Genomic DNA, 5,000 nt, shown 5'->3' on the forward strand with positions numbered 1-5,000 from the left:
GCGCGAGGCGTCGGGGTAGTGGACCCTCCCAAACACCACATGCCACGACAGGCGGCAGCCTGCGGGGTTCGGTGCTGGACTCTTCCCTGTTCGCTCGCCGCTACTGGGGGAATCCTTGTTAGTTTCTTTTCCTCCGCTTAGTAATATGCTTAAATTCAGCGGGTAGTCTCGCCTGCTCTGAGGTCGTTGTACGAGGTGTCGCACGCCACACCGCCAGCCGGCTGTGCACGCTACCGAGAAAGTACCGGTATGCGAACCGCCAGGCGACGGGCGCGCATCGCACGTTTAAGGAGACGCGGCCGGCCACACAGGCGACCACGACACTCCCACGTCTCCGAAGCGGGACAAACGCCGCGCGCTTCAGTATACGTAGCCGACCCTCAGCCAGACGTGGCCCGGGAACGGAATCCATGGACCGCAATGTGCGTTCGAAACGTCGATGTTCATGTGTCCTGCAGTTCACATGTCGACGCGCAATTTGCTGCGTTCTTCATCGACCCACGAGCCGAGTGATCCACCGTCCTGGGTGATCTTTTCCTTTTCAGTCTCCCACTGTCTCTTTCAAGACAGTAGCATTTGCGGGACTGAGGCGTCTGACGGCCCCTGTTCCACTATTTTTTTTTGTGTCCAACGGCCTCACAGCCGATGGGCGTCGTACGGCTCCACACCGGAGCGGACAGGCACTCGGGCGAACGTCATTCAAAACCGGCGCCAGGCGCCAGGTACCGCAGGCCAGCCGCTCCAGAGCTTCAGCGCTCGTACCACACAACAACAACACTTCCGCTAGTTTTGAGAGGCACGCGTGGTTCCGCACGCGGCGCACGGCCACTGCCGTACAGGTAGCGTGTTGCGCGACACGACACGACACGCACATCGAAAGACATGCAGTCTAGTCGGTAATGATCCTTCCGCAGGTTCACCTACGGAAACCTTGTTACGACTTTTACTTCCTCTAAATGATCAAGTTTGGTCATCTTTCCGGTAGCATCGGCAACGACAGAGTCGATGCCGCGTACCAGTCCGAAGACCTCACTAAATCATTCAATCGGTAGTAGCGACGGGCGGTGTGTACAAAGGGCAGGGACGTAATCAACGCGAGCTTATGACTCGCGCTTACTGGGAATTCCTCGTTCATGGGGAACAATTGCAAGCCCCAATCCCTAGCACGAAGGAGGTTCAGCGGGTTACCCCGACCTTTCGGCCTAGGAAGACACGCTGATTCCTTCAGTGTAGCGCGCGTGCGGCCCAGAACATCTAAGGGCATCACAGACCTGTTATTGCTCAATCTCGTGCGGCTAGAAGCCGCCTGTCCCTCTAAGAAGAAAAGTAATCGCTGACAGCACGAAGGATGTCACGCGACTAGTTAGCAGGCTAGAGTCTCGTTCGTTATCGGAATTAACCAGACAAATCGCTCCACCAACTAAGAACGGCCATGCACCACCACCCACCGAATCAAGAAAGAGCTATCAATCTGTCAATCCTTCCGGTGTCCGGGCCTGGTGAGGTTTCCCGTGTTGAGTCAAATTAAGCCGCAGGCTCCACTCCTGGTGGTGCCCTTCCGTCAATTCCTTTAAGTTTCAGCTTTGCAACCATACTTCCCCCGGAACCCAAAAGCTTTGGTTTCCCGGAGGCTGCCCGCCGAGTCATCGGAGGAACTGCGGCGGATCGCTGGCTGGCATCGTTTATGGTTAGAACTAGGGCGGTATCTGATCGCCTTCGAACCTCTAACTTTCGTTCTTGATTAATGAAAACATACTTGGCAAATGCTTTCGCTTCTGTTCGTCTTGCGACGATCCAAGAATTTCACCTCTAACGTCGCAATACGAATGCCCCCGCCTGTCCCTATTAATCATTACCTCGGGTTCCGAAAACCAACAAAATAGAACCGAGGTCCTATTCCATTATTCCATGCACACAGTATTCAGGCGGGCTTGCCTGCTTTAAGCACTCTAATTTGTTCAAAGTAAACGTGCCGGCCCACCGAGACACTCAACAAAGAGCACCCTGGTAGGATTTAAACGGGGTCCGCCTCGGGACGCGAAAGCACCCCTTCGGCTCGCCCCACCGGCAGGACGTCCCACGATACATGCCAGTTAAACACCGACGGGCGGTGAACCAACAGCGTGGGACACAAATCCAACTACGAGCTTTTTAACCGCAACAACTTTAATATACGCTATTGGAGCTGGAATTACCGCGGCTGCTGGCACCAGACTTGCCCTCCAATAGATACTCGTTAAAGGATTTAAAGTGTACTCATTCCGATTACGGGGCCTCGGATGAGTCCCGTATCGTTATTTTTCGTCACTACCTTCCCGTGCCGGGAGTGGGTAATTTGCGCGCCTGCTGCCTTCCTTGGATGTGGTAGCCGTTTCTCAGGCTCCCTCTCCGGAATCGAACCCTGATTCCCCGTTACCCGTTACAACCATGGTAGGCGCAGAACCTACCATCGACAGTTGATAAGGCAGACATTTGAAAGATGCGTCGCCGGTACGAGGACCGTGCGATCAGCCCAAAGTTATTCAGAGTCACCAAGGCAAACGGACCAGACAAGCCAATCCGATTGGTTTTGATCTAATAAAAGCGTCCCTTCCATCTCTGGTCGGGACTCTGTTTGCATGTATTAGCTCTAGAATTACCACAGTTATCCAAGTAACGTGGGTACGATCTAAGGAACCATAACTGATTTAATGAGCCATTCGCGGTTTCACCTTAATGCGGCTTGTACTGAGACATGCATGGCTTAATCTTTGAGACAAGCATATGACTACTGGCAGGATCAACCAGGGAGCTGCGTCAACTAGAGCTGAGCAGCCGGCCGCCCGGGAGTGTGTCCCGGGGGCCCGCGCGAACACGCAAGCGTCCGCTCAATTATTCTGCAAACAGGAGGAGGCCGAGCTCCCCTGCACGATACACCTCGAAACCCTCTCAGGTCCCGGCGGCGCGCAGCGCCGTCCTAGGTACTTGGTCGGTTTCGAGAGAGGCGCAATCGCCCGGAGTTAGGCGAGTAGACGGTTTTAGTGAGAACACCCTTGCTCCCAACTGAGCTTGCCGCTGCCGACAGAGGCCCGGGAGCGTGCTGTCGTGGCATTGCCGGCGGGAGACAACACGCGCCACCTATGGTAACCGGCAGCTCCAACGCCAGCGCCACACAAGGGCAAAGCCCCACTTGGGTGCAGAAGCGAACTCTCCCAGCACAGCGCACGCGCCAACACGTCCGCACAACTGCGATACAAACCACCTGCGAGAACCGCTGGGGCGACCGAGCAGCAGACGGCGTCGCGGCGCCGAGTGCCAGGCGGCGGCGCATCCTCAACGCACACAGTCCTCAATCAGACCAGCACACTGCAGATGTCCACCGCGCTTCGCACCGGGCTCGGCTGAACCAACTTTGGCCGCCAGGCGCCGCGTGCAGGGTGCGCCGCAGCGTAGCTGCGCCGCCTGCCGAGCCCGTCGGCTGGCGCTCCTGCCACTCGGCGCCCCCCACCAGCCGCCTGTTGCGCGTGCGCCCACGCAGCGCGCGGCCAACACGCCGGGCGGCCCCCCTTCACCGGCCGGGAACAGTCCCACCAAGCCACCGCCGCGTATCGCTTCATACCCACATGGGCCTAGTCACGTGTGTGGATGTGGCGGGTACCGCTGAAACAACCGGTTAATAGCTGTACCGATCGTCGCCATCACAGATTCACCTCCAGCGTGAACAACCGCTCAACAACGGATTTCCAGTTCATTTGCGTATCTTGGGCAGTAAACGTAGATGTCCACCTACATTTGCGAATTCAACAATTCTTGCATGCCAGGATGTCATGTGTCACGACACGCTACATCAGACCACATACACACTGCGACATGTGCAGAAGAGAACACGTGGAAGGTGGCCCGCGCACGTATGCGATGTCCCTTCCGCGATCCACTGTCAACCGGCATCTGCGGCATGTCCCAGATATGGAACGCGGTCCACCAGGGTAGCACTTTGTGTGAGGCAATACGACAAAGTCGGAATACACGCGTCACTACATCACACGGCTCACGCTGACCTGACCTGACTCACCGCACCACCACCCCCAGCGACCCAGGGTGACATACAATGCGTTCGTACGTTCCTCCCACACGCCTCTACGGCGTACCACAGTGCAACCTAGCTGTTATTGGGAGACGAGACAAGTAGCATCGAGCACAACATATGGAAATTGAGATTCGACACCGTTGGGCACAGCCAGCGTGCGGTCACACGTATCACACTACTTCACTCTGTACGTAACGACCGATGATCGGTACAGCGTGTGGGTTACGCGTACGACATCAGCGGACAATGGACACAGACCATACCACGACGTACACTGAGGGCGTCGACATCTGAATGCAACTGAACAGCTGCGAGGCTCATTTAACACTCAAACGCCAGACCGACCAGCTTGAGAGGACAGAGACACAAAGAGGGGGACAGAGGGAGGGGGGGGGCGATATAGTCCTATTGCAGTACAATTGACAGTGGATAGCGGGAATATGTGGAAAGTAAGCAACACTCGCAAGACATCTACATGAGGATAACAACGACACCAGAGATTCCGAGCAGTGAACTATGTTAGGCAAAGGGACAACGTGGGTTAGGTTAAGGGACAACGTGGGTTAGGTTAAGGGACAACGTGGGTTAGGTTAAGGGACAACGTGGGTTAGGTTAAGGGACAACGTGGGTTAGGTTAAGGGACAACGTGGGTTAGGTTAAGGGACAACGTGGGTTAGGTTAAGGGACAACGTGGGTTAGGTTAAGGGACAACGTGGGTTAGGTTAAGGGACAACGTGGGTTAGGTTAAGGGACAACGTGGGTTAGGTTAAGGGACAACGTGAGTTAGGTTAAGGGACAACGTGAGTTAGGTTAAGGGACAACGTGAGTTAGGTTAAGGGACAACGTGAGTTAGGTTAAGGGACAACGTGAGTTAGGTTAAGGGACAACTTGAGTTAGGTTAAGGGACAACTTGAGTTAGGTTAAGGGACAACTT

At 55.5% G+C, this 5,000-nt stretch overlaps 3 non-coding genes across 3 annotated transcripts in view; all 3 read right to left on the reverse strand.

The window, feature by feature from the left end:
• LOC126313573 (large subunit ribosomal RNA) overlaps positions 1-186 on the reverse strand; it is a 4,222-nt gene extending 4,036 nt beyond the window's left edge. Inside the window, exon 1 of the ribosomal RNA XR_007555253.1 lies at positions 1-186. This exon is cut by the window's left edge and continues 4,036 nt beyond it. This is a non-coding gene — a ribosomal RNA (large subunit ribosomal RNA).
• A 188-nt stretch (positions 187-374) lies between these two features.
• LOC126313622 (5.8S ribosomal RNA) lies at positions 375-529 on the reverse strand. The gene has a single exon (XR_007555273.1). It is a non-coding gene; the product is annotated as a 5.8S ribosomal RNA (ribosomal RNA).
• Positions 530-897: 368 nt separating this feature from the next.
• Positions 898-2,790, reverse strand: LOC126313485 (small subunit ribosomal RNA). The gene has a single exon (XR_007555174.1). It is a non-coding gene; the product is annotated as a small subunit ribosomal RNA (ribosomal RNA).
• Between the last annotated feature and the right edge of the window lie 2,210 nt (positions 2,791-5,000).

The sequence above is a fragment of the Schistocerca gregaria genome, unplaced genomic scaffold, assembly GCF_023897955.1.
Source record: "Schistocerca gregaria isolate iqSchGreg1 unplaced genomic scaffold, iqSchGreg1.2 ptg000483l, whole genome shotgun sequence".
Lineage (NCBI taxonomy): Eukaryota > Metazoa > Arthropoda > Insecta > Orthoptera > Acrididae > Schistocerca > Schistocerca gregaria.